Genomic DNA, 13,645 nt, shown 5'->3' with positions numbered 1-13,645 from the left:
CTTTCTCACTCCAACACCAGGACCTGCCTCAAGCTTGTGGCTCCCAGAGGCACCACCTGCCCTGCCCAGCACCAGGCTTATCTCACTTGGATTTGGCACAGTGGTGTTTGCTTTGCAACACTAGACTTGTCCTGCAACAACACACACTGGAAATATTCTAAAATTTAAGGCTGAGGAAATAAAAATGTTATTAACCTTTCAAAGGAAGGGGAAGAAGAAATAAATTAAGTTGATTTCAGATTAACTCCTCCTTTAGCATGAGAAGATTTGAAGTTACGCTCTTCAGAGCTGATGCCCAGGTTGGTTGTGCCCTGTCCTGGGTCATACAGAACCTGCTGAAGGGTCTGCAGTGACACCAGAGACAGCAGCACTAGGCAGGGCTTCATTTCTGAGACCAGTTCTGCACTGCAAAACATGGTCTAGTCTGCCAAGAGACTTTGGAAGGAGAAGGGGCTGCATTATTATTCTTTCTCTTCTTTTCTCACAAAGCTTAAGCCCTTTCTAGCCCTGTGTAATCACATGCATTTCCAGTAATAAACAGACTTACAAATTTTCAGTACTTGGGACAGTACTGAGAATGGTGAAGACTCCATCCGTGTGAAGGTCTCTGTGTGCTTTGAGACACCTTGAGAGAGCTGCTTTGATTCAGGGCTGGAGCAAGGCTTTGGCAAGACAATGAGGGAAAACCTCCTCTATTTCTGGCCTGTGATGGTAGAAGTCCTTGCAATCCTGTTCACATCGATGTCAATCCCTTGCCATTTGCAGCCTGGCCCTGTGGAATCCCCATGCCAAAGGAGCAGCCTCTCCTGGCTCCTTGGTGTCGCGCCAGCAGATGGGGTAGGGGGAGGTTCTAAATCTTGGAATATTTTACATATAAGCATAAAAATAATTGTTGTGCTCCTCAGGTGAGGTGTACTGGTTGTGCTGGAAGTTTTCGCTGTCTGACCAGGTAGGTGAATACTTGGCTTCCCATTGAGAGCATGGCTTTTTCCATTCTCTTGTGATCCAACATCAAGGGCTGGGTGATGGTTTCCATTTCGGAGACTGGAGGAAAAGCAAAAGGAGACCTTGAATACAGGCTGTGTTAAGGTTCTGTTGAAATAACATCAGATTTACTCTGACATATTCCATGGGACTTAATATTGATTTTCAAATAATCCAGAATGCTGTTTTTAAAAACAATTACTGGCAAGGGGAGGCGTTGTTTTTGGAAGCTCTTGTATGTACAGTAAGGCTTTATTTCTGCTTGTTTTGAAGTGCGGCACGTCTTTTAAAAAATGCTGTTCAGGAAACATCTGCTGTCAATTAAGGAGTAACACATTAAGGCATATTTAAGTGCACTCTTATTAGTGTTTCAGCAATAAAAAGAAAGGTTTTCTATTTGAATCATATGTTCTTTAACACATCTGCCAGCCATCTGAAACTTGCAAATATTCCTCAGTAAAAACATCTTCATAACTTTCTAAAAACTCAGTAATACATAGCACTACATTAAAAAAAATCCCTTTATGCACTGAGTTCAGGTGATTCTCAAACAGGTTATCGGGCTGATGCTGATAGTTTTAGATTAGGGTGTGCTGCAGATGCTCAATCTGGACAGTCCCTTTGAACAAATGGGAAAATAAACTTTCCTTTCTCATTTTTATAAAAATGGAAAAGCAGAAAAAATAAGACTTTTCACACACACTCACACACAAAAAATCATTTGGGTTGGAAAAGAAGCGTTTGATTTGGAAAGAAGTTGTTGTGTATTAGGCAAACAGTAATTTCTGTGTGTTAAACTCCCCTGCTTTGTTCAGAATACATTTCCCACGACACACTGTGGGCTCTTGTTGTTTAGCAAAGTTGTTGCATTGTGTGAGACCTTGGTCAGCTGCATAATGAATATATAGGTCATGAGGGATCACCCTTCCTTAATCTGCTGTGATTTCTGAGTGTAAACTATCCCAGGCTCCAGAAAGGTATCAATACACTGACACAGAAACTTCTTTTTTTAGCAGTAAGACCACGGAGATGACTCAGTTACCTGTGAGCACAGGTGAGCGTGGTACCAGATCCCTGGGTTTAGGCGTCCAGTGCTCTCTGAATCAGCTTATTGTAAAATGAGGGTGATAGGGCAGACCAAGAGCATCATCTTCACCAGTCCTGTTGGGTAAAATCATTCTCTAGGAAGCTCTAAGTATTGTTCTTGACATTGGGACATGATAGAAAAAGTGGGATGTGGGATCTTGACACAGGGACATGATGAGAATGGTGCAACACAGGGTTTGCTGCACTCTTGGCCATTTCCTGGTGAAAGGCAGTCACCAATGAGATTTGGCTGCAGCATGGCTTGAGGAAAAGCCTGGGCTAGATGGTTTTAGGCAGATAATTGTCTCCTTATCCTACTGAAGTTACTCTTGTTGGCACCTCCAAGCAGGACTGAGTGCAGGGACTGATGAGCCCCAGAGCAGCATTGTTTGAAGACAATCCTTGTTCCACCAAATACAGCTTATACCTGATCACCTTTTAAAGTCCTGGAGACAAATTTCACCTGACCTTAGAGAGGGGGAAGAGAATGAAAACCTGCCTGGGGAAAGAGTCAAGCATTTTTATTGCTTTCCTTTTGTTAGGAAATGCTTTAAATACAGATCCTGAAGCTGGGAAACCACTGAGCTCATTCTCAGCTATTTGATTAATTTTCTTACTGATACCTTGGAAGTGATTGCTACTGCATGGGTCAAAGCACCAGCCAAGAAGCAAAGGAGATTTCCTATTTCTGCATTTTTAAGGAGCTGGAAGATGTTATAAGTGCATGATGCAGCATCTAATGTTCAGTGATGGATACATCTGCTTGGCTAAACAACAGAAAACTGCCTAATTAGATGCTGTTTGAGACTGACCTGCTTCTGCCACTCCAACATCCAGATCTTCTCATTGAGGGATGATACAGTTCTTCCCTAGAAAATCACAAATCAAAGCTTGGTCATGCTGCCTTCTAACAGCAAAAGGGTTGTTTATATTTTCCAGAGCTTTAGGGAGAAGTTTGCTGGAGGTTCAAACTACAGAGGGGAAAAAAGGGAAATGTAACTTTCATTCAGAGCTCATGTACTAAATGTCATTTGCCTGTTCAGCTGCTGAGCAGAAAGCAAACCTAGGGACAAATGCAAAAAATCTACTGGGCTGCTGAGAACTACCTACTTACTCAAGCATGGGGAGACAGTGTGCAGCTGACTCATGGCAAGGGTGGCCCACCTTCAAATCCTTCTGAGCTTTCCACTGGTCCCTGTGGGATTTGGACTCCCAGGTCCTGTCTGGTGCTGGATTTCTTTCAAAAGCGCTAATGAGGAGCAGTCAGACGTAGAACTAGAGATGATGGATACAGAGTGGTTGACTAGGGATCAGATTCAGAAAAACATGTAACAGTAAGACATTGAGCTTTCATGGAAAAAAAGCCCCTAGACATGTCTTCGGTGATTGTTTCTACTCTTCTGCAGAGAGATGGGGGCTGTTTTCAGGGGCACCTTTTATGATGGGCTCAGAAAAAGCTTCACACCCTCCTGCAAACAAGACCCACAATGTCAAGTTCTTACACTGGAAGCTGCGATGATGCTCTTCATTTTCAAGGTTCGCAGCCACCACTGTCACTTAACAAACCTTGAAGTCCCTGCGTGGAAGGCTCTGCCAGGAGTCAGCAGGCACTGCATTATTTCAGCTCTCCTTCAGCTGCCCTGCCAGTGATGAATACGGTTTAATTACAAAAGCAGAATTTCTGTCATTTCTCTCAGCATGGCTTCTATTGGGGAAGATTAAACATCAGCCAAACATTACTGAATTACCTTTTTAAACCTATTATTTCAACGTGATTAACTTCTCTTCTTTTCATTTAGCTGTAAGCAAAATCTTGTTTACAAGGCAAAAAAAATGCCTTTGCTATAATATCGGCAATAATAATAAAAATGAACATCACAGGGAAATAATTTATGTGTAAACCAGCACAAAAATGTCATTGATACATGAGTTTCCTCTTCAATTAATAAAAAGGAGGAAATATTTAAAAACAATTTATCAAGGTAATACATACAGTTCATATATCATGCACTCACAAAGACTGCACAGTATCCATTCCACAAATAGCTCTGTGACCTGGACTCTTGCACAGATGCTGGATTCCTTTAGGTGACCTAATTTAGAGCAGCACAAGACTTTGACTTTGTACCAAATGAAGATCCTGGGTCAAAATACCAATAAAAGCATATCCTATTTAAACAGGTAACAATTAGTGCTGATTGAATAACCCAAACCAAATGAAAATACAGCTGTCAATGATTCTGATGTCATTTTCTACCTTCCACTGAGGTTGTTGTCACCACCCATAAACCCAGGCGATCTGTTCAGAAAGACTAAAACATTATCTCTGCTGTGTAAGAAGGTGTTTCAAAGTGGTCACAAGTATAACATAAATCATGGAATCACAGAATGGTTTGGGTTGGAATGGACCCTAAAGATCATCTCGTTCCATCCCCTGCCATGGGCAGGGACATCTTCCACTATCCCAGGTTTCTCAGACCCCCATCCAACCTGACTTTGGACACTTCCAGGGATGGGGTATCCATAGGTTCTCTGGGCAACCTGTGCCAGGGCCTCACCACCCTCCCAGCGAAGAATTTTTTCCTGATATCCAATCTAACTCTTCTCTCTTCCAGTTCAAAAGATGCTCATGTCCTGTTGGTGAGAGACGATTTGCAAGGACATGTAGTGACAGACAGGACAAGGAGGAATGGCTTCAAACCGAAACTTTGTCCTTTGTGCAGAGTTGGCACTGGAAAACCAGATGGCTTTGTAGTCACATACGGAAGTGAACTCATATTTAAAAGTTTCAATATTGAATAAAAATGATAGAATACCTACGCTAAACTGAAATATTGACATTGTCAAGTATATATTGAACCCCCTCCATTGGTTTGTGGCAATCTGAGTAAGCCTTTTCCATTAATTACATCCTTCAAAGAAATGGGGGCCTTTCCTGCACTTGATAATCTTTAATTTACCTCCTACATCAGTATCTGAAATGGTATCTCCTTTTGGAGAGATACACTTTTATTTAAAATTATTTTCCTGCTTTTTAATGTATTTGCTATCTGAGAAGCATCTACAATGCTTTTTAAGGAAATTCAGCAATATCATTTGTTTACTTGTCACTTTTCTTGTTTTTCAGAACTGTCCTTAGGTAAATGTGTGTGAAATTATAATTGCTAGAAAATGACAGTCTGTAAAAGCGACTGTATCCTTCCAGATGATGTGTTTGGCCCTAGGACTCACAGGAAAAACTTCTCTGTATACTCTCAGGTGTTGTGCAGAGGTATCCTCTCCTCTCCCCTGCCCTGGAAGAAAAGGAGAATTTAGAGCTAATTGATTGTATACTTTTTTTCCTGGTGTTGTAAAAAGGAAGAATAAGGTGTGAATAATTTGGCACAAAGCATATGGAAATCATGAAAGATGTTATAATTCCTGCTTGCTCTCCCAGACCCATGAACCAGCATTCCCTGCATTACCAGTGGGTGAGGGGCTTGGGAGCAACTGAACCCTGAAAATCCTGTTGGATTTGGTTAGCACCTGAAAGGAGCAAAGGACTCTTCTGTCAAGAACGAGGAGCAAATGGGTTATTAGAGATGAGGCTGCTCCCATGGAGCTGGGTTGTTCCCTTGCTTTCTCCCACAGGCTGGCAATGCAGGCTCCTGAGAGCTGCAGGTGGAGGGAAGTACTGCCTCACACAGCTGGGATGTCTCTGGGAGGTGTGAGAAACTTGATAGTTTCTGTTTGCTGAAGCTCCTTGTTCACCCCCTCATGGGCTTGACAAGCTTCCGGGGATACTTATATCCTACCAGCTAGGAAGGCTTCTCATCCCACCGGGAAACAACAAAAAACATGCCAAAAACCAAGCAGAACTTTGCATTTAGAGAGGATGGAGAGAAATCATATCTGTAATTCCCTGACAGCTCCGGAGCAGCTGTGGGTTTTGCAGGCTCTCTTGCACCCTGAGAGTAATCTGCAACCCCAGCAGAGTTAACTCCAGCTCTGCTCTGCAGGGACACTGCTGCCTGCTGCAGCGGAGCTGTTTGGTGTAAACATCCCAGGAAACAGAAACCCTTGGCTAGCCATGGCCAGCCCTCAGTTCCCCTCTTCCCTGGCTCACTGGGACCAGCCAATGCAGTTAAACACCAGTTTTTCTGTATTGCCAACTCTATTGGTAAAATATTGAGTGCATTTAACCAAGTGAATCCCCACTGCAGATGGATTGCACAGGCAGTGCCCTGTCCATCTGCCAAGCTCGCAGAGAAAAAGCACTTGCAGGTATTTTCTCAATTGCTCACAAACTCCTTCTCTCACATTTCTCTTTTCATTTCCTCCTTGCTCCTTGAAGGTGCAGGTCTCACCCTGGGCCCAGAACTGCTGGTCTGTGGGTTTGCCTGGTCAATTTGGGTGCTGATGAGTTGGTACTTGGTTAAGGGAACATCAAGGAGCACAACTTGAGTAGGGGTAGAGGTTTTCCATCTGGAGGAGCTCAAAATATTTTCTGTGCTGAGAAAGAGACATGGCCCAAAGCATTTTTCCTACTTCTTCCTATATTCTGGGTCCCACCTGCCTATCACTGAGCTGTTGTTTGGAGCTACAGATGGACTTCCTTTTACTGTACAGCAAATAACAGCATTAATAGATTAGAGATTACTCAGCCTGACACTTGCCAACCTAAACTACAACCAGGGTAAGGAGGCAGAGTGCTCTGAGCCTCTGCTGTTTGCTTCATGTCCAGCCAGTTTGTCTGTCAGTACTTCAAAGAAGCAGATTTCAGTTCCTGAACTGGGAATACCAATCCTTCCCTCCCCAAATGTTAAAGGGTTTCTTCCCTTCCAAGGCTTCTACTAGCCAGGATTTTAAAAACTGGCATTAAATTTTGCTGTCCAGGGAAGGCACCTGTCCCAGGGTAGTTATTTTTAGCAGCAGAGCTGACATCCAATACAGTAGCCCCAGTTATAAAGCTGGCCATCATCCTCTCCCGGTGAGTTATGTTTTGCTTCAATGTGATTAACTGTAGTTAAAAAATGAGCTTGGAGGGCATATAAACAGGAGAGCAGAAGGGTTGCTTGGAAGCATAAATCACATAAATATTAAATGGGAAAGTACATCCAAATTGGTACTTGTTTGCTCAAAGCTGTTTAAATTAAGGGAAATATCATCCCAGTTCATGATTTCCTCCAATGAGACCTAAAAAAGCAAGGACCTAAAGTAGTGCTCTATAGCCTGAAGCATCACCAGCACAGTGAAAAGACAACAGGACACTTCCTGACTCCCTCTTTGCTCTCCTCATGGTGACACAAGGAAGGATTGTGGCCATGAGACAAATGAGTTTAGGCATCCATCTCAGCAGAAAGGTCACAGATGGACACCCCTGTCTTCCTATTTTCTCCATCTCAGCTTCATGGTAGCAACAGAAAGGAGAATTTTCTTTCTTGTCCTGAACATGATTTTGTCTTTTAATACCCTTGCTCTTGCTAACAACTAACAGTAGGGCAAGAGACCCCAACCCCAAACTGAAATTTTTGAGATTTGCAATATCCCACTGAGTTGATGAGGAAAAAGATCTGCATTTTTCTTTTCTCAAATTCCAGTGAAAATACAGAGGAAATATCAGTATAAAGAAAAACTTTTTAAAGCCGTTTTTCCTACAATCCAAGTGTCCTAGAAATTCATGTCATGTGCCCATCTCCCTTTGCCCATGAGGAAGCTATAGCTGGGATATTCAAGACCATGTGTGTATTTTTCTGTGGCCACACAGGGAGGTTTCCATCCTGAAGCGAGCTCCCACTGGAATAGGTGCTGCACAAAGAGAACCCCTGTGCAAAGCTGTGATAGTCCAAGTGTCTGGGAGCAACATGGACTTGAATTATGTCTAGGCATGAAATTTTCCCATTAGTGGGAACAGGCACCATTTTTTGCTGGTGATGAAACCCTCAGTGATAGCTCTGCACGCTGCTGGATGGCTGGGTTTGCTCAAGGAAATGCTTATTTATTCACCTGTGAAACAAATGACTGTTTTCTCTGGGTTGAAGTATATGCTAGAAGCATGCCTCTCTGCATCTCCCTAAAGCAATATCTCATCTTCCAGCTATGATTCAATGCTTCCCTTAGTGTGCTGGCAGCACTCAGTCTGAAAGGTGATACTGCACCAGGTTTTCCAGTTCCTCACCTGACCAGCGTCGTTCACATCTCTCCACCACCATCAGGGCTCTGAATAATGTTCGCTGCTGAATGCTCACATAATTTTTCATTAGCCACTTCTGTTGGCTTCGTGTCCTTTTTGTACACATAACCAAAATGCATTAACAGTTTCCAGTAGGTCCATTAGGATTTTCTCCCCAGTCTCCCTGGCAAACACGAGAGCATTATCACAGGCTCAGATTTAGTTAACCCCTCCATATGCTGAGCATTTCTCCTCCTTCACTGCCTTCCATGTTTCCTCTTGCTTGCCCTGCTGAGTTTCCTTTTTAGTAATTATTAGTAGGGCTGGTTTATTTTTTCTTCTTGAATGCCACAAAATGAAAATGCATCGTTTGGGGGCTTGCTTTAATTAGGCACATTTATATAAAATCTGGTACTGCATCTTAGTATAGAACCTGCTTCAAAGAAAATGGGAAAGAATGTTGGATTGTTCTTTTTAAGTTCTAAGTTTTTCACTGGCTTTACCCATTTGTAGATTAATTGATGTTAAACTGGGTATGAACTTAGTCTGTAATATTTTAAAATATTAAAAACGAATCAAATTATTCTAAGAAAGCAACTCATCAAAATCTTCTCAGGAAAACATCAGGCAGGCATAGGCAGGGTTTGTTTCTCTATTGCTTCAGTCCAGACAGGGTTTAACACTGACTCAGGTATGGATTGAAGTATCCAGCACATCTGACTAAAGCAGCCCAAGCTGCCCCAGCAGCTGCTTGTGAGATATGTTTAAATGAGTAGTAGTAGGGATCACTTGCACTGTGCTGTCCCAGGCACAGCGGTGTCACAGCCCTGTGCAGTGACAGCCGCACCAAAGCCTGCACCAACAAAATCCTCCTGTGTTTGCCTTGAAAGGGCTCCAATCCTCCATTCGTGTTGCCTCCTATTTCAAGGCTGGGGGAGATGCGTTCCAACTGCTGTGCCTCAGGCTTGTGAAATATTAGATGGTGAAGCTAAATGCGTGTTTATTTTAACAATTACAGCTTTGCATGAGGGGAACCCCTGAAGGACTCGTTCAGCAGGGCTGTGAGTGGCTGTAGCTGTGGAGCAAGGGAAGAGCAGAGCCAAGCCCAGGCTCAGAGCAGAGCCCAGGCTCAGCTGTGCTCATGGGGGAGGGATTGGCACTGCCCAGTCAGTACCAGCAAGGCATGTCCTGCTTTCTAAACCCTGCCACATCCTCTCCAGCACCTTGTGGGTGCCAGTGGCACTGGATGCCAGTGTTTCCCTTTTTCTTTTGTTCAGCTTAACAAATTACAAACTCGGCCCTGGGTTGTTTGCTATCCTCAGTCCAAGTGTGCAGAGAGATGCTCGTGCAGATCCACATCTCAGCTTGGGATTTCAAACTCACCCAGCAGCCCATGGCTTTCAGAGCTTTGATTGAGGTTGGACTCCTCTCTTATTTTCATTACTTAACCCAGAGCATTGCAGCTGAACCTCAGAGCCAGCCTCACAAGGCACCCCAGGTTATTTTTGGTCAACCCAACCTATGAGAGGAGTTTTAAAATTTTACTCCGAGAAGGGAAAAGTTCCAAAAGAAATGGAGGTCAGATTTGCTGTGCAGGAACATCCAAAAAACTTGGACATCTCTCCAGAGTTTTTCTAGCCCAAAAAACCTGTCCTCTAACCTGGAAAGTGAGTGATCCCAAATGCCAGCTGGACTAGGAGCAAGAATACTCTCTTGGGTGGTGTAGTTTTGGCCTAAGTCAGCAGCCACAAGTCCAAAGGTGATCATTTTATCACTTCATAAAAATTTTGGTGTGAGCCAGGGCTCTGAACAGAGGCAATATTTCATCATGTCCTCAAATGGAAAAAGCTAGAGGGACACAGTTGTTCCCATGAGCTGACCTCCTGAGGGCCAGGGGAGCCCACATGCAGCTCTGGGCACCATGTGCCACCAGTGACGCGGGACACAGTGGTGACTGGAAGGAGAAATGGTTGCAGGGCTGCAAAACTGCTGAAGAAAGGGCAAAGGTTTGGATTTGGGCAAGGGGGGAAGAGGAAAGGAGAGCTGCAGGGGACAGTGAGGTGCACAGGGTTGTGACATCCCTGATAACTGTCCTCTAGCCTGTTGGGGGGGCATAAAGTGGGAGATAGTGGTTTATTGTCTATGTCCTAAGGGAAAGAAAGAGAAGTCATTGACCTAAGTCATGGAGATAGATATTAGAGAACTGACACCAGTTAAAGGTTTGGAATAATCTGCCTGTGGAAGTTTTCTGGTTTTTTCAATGAGTTTTTAAAGAAAGCCTTTCCAAAAGGGACACAGCTTTGTCCTGCCATCAGGGCAATGCTGAACCTTCTGTTCCCCAGCCCAGAAAAGATGGAAGGAAATGGGGATGCTTCTTCCTCCCAGAGGCCAAGGTGGAAACAGACCATCATGACTATCCAGGTAAGACAGAGTGCTTTTCCCCCCCTATATCTCATTCAGCTTCTTTGTCTTTATTTTCCAGCATGCAGGCAACAGCTTTGGCCTCTGTTCTACCAAGAAACAGAGAAAATATTTTACTGGGCTGAATTTGCATCTTTTACCAACCCCTTCTATTTGCATCCTTTCTTCCTTGGAGAGACTAAAGTTGGAGTGTGGGACCACCATCTGCAAATTATTATTTTATTAACTGGGCTGCAAATATTTTTTTTTGCTAGAAACCTGCAGCTCCTTATTGATCTCAGCTCACCTTGACCCCACCCAAGAGGACTGAGTGCCACATGAATAATACAGCACTGCAAACGGGACAGGATCAGAGACTGCAATAAGAGCGTAATCTGAGTAAAAACACTGGATCTGTCTGTTTATGGATCTAATAAATTATGTTGGAATTGTGAGGTTATAAATCCAAGCTGTCCAGTAAACCCAACAACTAATTTGTCAGTCGCTCGTCTAGCAATCTGACTCTCCCTTGCAATTGCTCACCATGCAGATAACAAGGTGCCTTACAAATCTCTTGGTTAAATGTCATTTGTTTCAGTGCCATAACATGCTATGGATCATTGCTCACACACAGTAACCCAATTATATTAACCTGTGCAGCAATATGGAGTAATGACATGACATTAATGCAAGCACTTCAGAGCTTTCCAACAATTTGGTCTTTCCTCCAAAGGGGTTTTTCTCCTTGAGCATCTTTCTCCTTCTTTCCTCCCTTCCCAATGTTTAGAGGCAGAGCAACAAATCTCCCCAAACACATCTAAAATCATCATCATTTCCCAAGTAGCTGGAGCTCATTCACAGCTTGGAACGTGGGTCTGGGCTGTGTTACTTATTGGAAACTCTCCAAATTCTAAGTGTCGCTGTTCCTTAGGCTCCGACTTCTCTTTGGCATTTTTATAAGAATACCTTTGAAGCACAACCCCTCGCACTTTGTGTTGATCACGGGTTCCCACAATAGTGGGGGAAAACAGCACTTTTAAAATACACACATGAAAAAACCCAAGCCTGTGGAAAGATGAAGCTGTTGTTATTTTCCAGCGTCGGAGGGGAAGCTGGGTAACCTGCCAACAAGTGCCTTGGTTGATCTGCCTTCTGTTTGCACTGCTGCAAGAGACACTGAGTAACAACACCGTGACAACAAGATAAATTTGATAAAATCATGTTGTTCAGGCACCCTGGCTTCTGCATGAGGGCGTAAAATTAGCGAAGGAGGCTATTTTATAATAAACAGAATTCTATTTGTTCTTGAGAAAAGGGAAATGGATTTTGAAGTGTGCCTAAAATTTCCTTCATTCTTATTGCTGAGAGAAAAAGCCTACTGTCTCATTTCCCTGGCTGTCACTGAAAAAATCTCCAGAGTGCTGTAGAGAGGGTGCAAGAGGGTAACCAGACAGTTTGGAGAGGGCTGCAGGTCCGAGGGAAAGACATGAAGGATTTATAGCTCTGTCTCATGGTTGTAGCTGTTTTCCATCACTACAGTGCATGGGGGGGAGGAGAGGGGACAGATGCTGATCCTTTGGTGACCCTTTACTCTCCAGCTGGTGTCACCACAAGTGGAGTAAAGTGCCCACAACAGTCTGGGCTCAGAATATGTCCTCGTGTTTCTGTGTGTTTATGGCTTTTTTTGGCTTCTGCAGGGAAGGCGAGTAACCCCATCGTAAGCACAGGGCTAAACTTGCTGATATCAGCTAAACTCAGCTTCTTCCTGTAGGAAGAGTTTCAGTAAGTAAAGAGGCTCATCTATGACAAATCTTACCTGACACAAACATATTTTGATCAGCCCAACCCAATCCGTAACAGGCGCATCTAAATATTATGAAGAAATATGTGGTGATCAGCTCCAAATACAGGCCCTGAAATGTACACTGGCTAAATTCTTTCCATTGTGCTGTTAAATGCATCCAGCTGTCCATACGTTAAAGTTAAATATACTGTACTATAAAGCTGAACTGAGAGTGGAAACTATTAAAATAAACCCAGCTATTTCCCTGTTCCCCCTCTCCCTCCCAATCAAGTATATTTTAGTTGGGGAAGGAGGAGAGTTAAAACAACAATTATTTGATGTGGTGCATGGCAATGTCAGGGAGAGAGGGGAGAATGTGGCAGGGAATGGGAGCCGCCCCAATCTGATGGGCAAGGAAAAATGGGAATGAATATTCTGGGTGACTGCAGAGGGGACAAAGGATTCTCCTCATGAGGAGCAAGCAAAACCCTGCCTGGCTGAGTTTGCCATGCACAAAAAAGATCGATGGGAAAAGGCAAAGAGAGAGGGATGTGGTCATGGGTGCAGGGGGAGGTTGTAGAGAGCCATGATCATCTATCTCCTAAAGGAACAAAATGGTTTTTATCTTTCAAAAGAGCTTTGGGGTCTATGGGTTGCAAAGTGTGTCCTAAAACTGATTTTGTTTGGCTCCTTATCATTATTTTGTCATTAACTGCTATGGAAAAAGCAGAGATACAACAGCAAGAGTGTAAACAGGAATGATCTTCAGTTCTTATGGACAGTGCAGGTTCCTGTCTCATGTCCCAGGATTAGAATATCAAACTGCAAACTCTTTTATCCAGTACCTTGAGCTAGAGGAACATGGTAGAAAAGCAATAGCCTCTGAAAAATTAGCTTTTTTCAAGCAAATTTTCACCTCATTTTTCCAAGGAATGAGGCTTGTCGTGTCTGTCTGATATGCAATTTCCATAAATTTTTCCTATTTTGGTTTTTCAGTCAGCAGAAGACAGATCCCAAACACAGTGCTCCTGCTGAAGGAAAGGCAATTACAGCTCAGTCCTACCTGTTTTGAGAGGCTGCAGCCAGGTGACCTGTTGGACCACTTTCCCATCCCAGGAGCCAAAGGATGCAGGAGGAATGGCTGCAAGGCAGATCAAGCCAAACCCTAACATATTGCATCTCCTTTTGCTACTGTTTTGCTTAAAGCAATGCCCACACAGAGCAGGGAAATATCTCCTGGT

Source organism: Corvus hawaiiensis, chromosome 17 (genome assembly GCF_020740725.1).
Source record: "Corvus hawaiiensis isolate bCorHaw1 chromosome 17, bCorHaw1.pri.cur, whole genome shotgun sequence".
NCBI classification, from domain to species: Eukaryota; Metazoa; Chordata; class Aves; order Passeriformes; family Corvidae; genus Corvus; species Corvus hawaiiensis.
This window is presented reverse-complemented; position numbering follows the sequence as displayed.